At 61.1% G+C, this 2,301-nt stretch overlaps 1 pseudogene; it reads right to left on the reverse strand.

Moving 5' to 3' along the window:
- Window positions 1–355: 355 nt before the first annotated feature.
- Window positions 356–1,626, reverse strand: LOC130020520 (TAR DNA-binding protein 43-like; annotated as a pseudogene).
- Window positions 1,627–2,301: the final 675 nt, after the last annotated feature.

Raw genomic sequence — 2,301 nt, forward strand, 5'->3', positions numbered from 1 at the left:
ACCAATGGGTTCCACTTTGAACATGCAAATAACTCAGGTGACAAGTCCAGGGATAAAATATTACAGGAGAAGCTTCTTGATAGCAATTGTGGTGTTGGTTTACCCGTCAGGCAAACAGCAGTTCACTTTCAAACACTCAAGAGTTCAACCCGTTATGTAACAAAACTTAGAAAATTCCTTTAGCTTTTCCTCTTTTTCTAAATGAAAAATGTCAAAATTACTGCTAAATATACTCCACACCAAACAAACCAATTTTGAAAATTCTTAGTGCATATGTATCTTACAATATACTTACCGTGAGTTTAGAAAAATTTGACTTCCCACCAGTCTTTAGCGTCTAACTGACCAGCCCAGCCTACATGCCCCAGCCCGACGACTTCGAGTCCATGCTGGAGCTGAAGTCCATGCATTGAAGCCGCTGCCCGAGCCCGCGTTGGAGGCCGACCCCCACCCGATGGCGGCGCCCGAGTTGGAGCCACTGTACTGGTTGTTCCCAGAGCCAAAGGCCTGGTTGGGCTCTCTCTGCATGTTGGCCTGACTCTGATTGTTCCCTGATGGGCCCGACTGGTTCTGCTGACTGGCCAGCATCCCCATCATGCCCCAGCTGCTCTGCAGGGTGGCCTGGGTCGTGGCCCTCATGGCCGGGTGGACGCTGAAGGCGCTGAAGTTCATCCCGCCCCCCATGTTGCTGCTCTGGTTGTGGCCCAGCCCCGCCCCGCCGCCCCGGCTGTTCCCGAACCCGCCCTGGTTCCCAAAGCCACCCGGATTACCACCAAATCTTCCACTTCTCTCTAACTGCCTATTGCTATTGTGCTTGGGCTCCGCGATGCAGATATGCACGCTGATGATGCCTTTGATGATCAGGTCCTCGCCACACAGGGACTGGGCCACCTGATCATCTGCAAATGTGAAGAAGGCAAACGCCCCCCCCCCCCCACCAAGGGCTTGGGGATGAACATATCGACCACCTCCCCGTACTGGCAGAAGAACTGCCGCAGCTCGTCGGCAGTGAGGTCCTGGGTGCAGCGGCCCACAGACACCTTCCTGCTCCTCAGAGGCTCATCCGGGCTTTGCTTAGAATTTGGAAGTTTGCAGTCACACCACCGTCCATCAATCATGTGTCGCTGGGACATCACCTTCACTTGGGTCTCATACTCCGTGAACCGCACAAAGCCAAACCCTCTTTTGGTGATCAGTCTTGATATCTTTTTTTTTACCTGGACCATGAGGACCTCGCCGAAGGTGCTGAAATACTCCTTGAGGTCCTGCTCGGTGGTCTTCCAGGGCAGGCCGAGCACGATGGGGTCGCACGTCTTCTGCACGGCCCTTTTCACCTTCACCGCCGATGAAGCATCAGCCTCCTCCATGTTCCTTTTGTCATCTTTGGGGTAGTTGACCACGTAGACTCGGTTGCCCCAGCCCGCATCGGGCGCGTGCAGGATGCCCTCCACCAGGCGCGCGTACGGCAGGCATGCACTGCGACACGGGGTTCCGGTAGCGCAGGCCACAGGCGCCCGGGAACTGCGCTGTGACAGTGGACAGCAGCACGATGCCATCGTCCTCGGACGGGATCTCGACGGGCTCGTCGTTCTCGTCCTCCTCCGTGACCCGGATATACTCGGACATCTTCGCCCGCTCGGCGTCCGCTAGGTCGCTCGGAACCCACGAGGCGGCGCGCGCAACGACAGCGCCCACGACCGCTCGCTCTCGGCTCGCATTAACCTTGAACACTTTGGTGTATTTATTATTCATGTCCGGGGCTCGCTCTGGCTCTCTTCCCCGTGCGGCGCGGCCCCCCCACCCAGGAGGAGGAGGAGGAGCAGCGGCGGCGGGTCGGGGTCCGTCCCCGGTCCCGCTCGCCCGCCCTCCCGGAGCCCCGCTGCACGCGAAGGGGGGGGGGGGTGCTCAGGTGGTCGCCGAGGCGAGCCGGAACGAAGGTCACCAGAGAAGTGCCCTGGTTGGTCGGCGGTGTCTATCGTCCGCGACCGGGTGGGAGGCGGAGGCCGCGCGCCCGCGCGCGGGTGTGCTGCTGTCTGTCGGGGTTCATCCCGCCGGGGTTACGGCGGCGGCGCAGCCTGGGTCGGGCCTCGGGCCCTCCCGGGGGAGGGTGAGCGGGTGCGAACGGTCGGCCTGGCGTTCCGTGTGCCGCCGGCCGCCGCTCCCCCTCCTCCCGGGGGCGGTCCCCCGGCCCCGGCCCGGCGCCGGCCAGCTCCCCGCGGGCCCGTCGTGATCTTCCGACCGCTCTCTCCCCGCTGCCGCCGGCGGCTTTTCCACCTCCCTCTCCGTCCCGAACCACGCCGT

The sequence above is a fragment of the Sorex fumeus genome, unplaced genomic scaffold, assembly GCF_029834395.1.
Source record: "Sorex fumeus unplaced genomic scaffold, SorFum_2.1 ptg000012l, whole genome shotgun sequence".
Lineage (NCBI taxonomy): Eukaryota > Metazoa > Chordata > Mammalia > Eulipotyphla > Soricidae > Sorex > Sorex fumeus.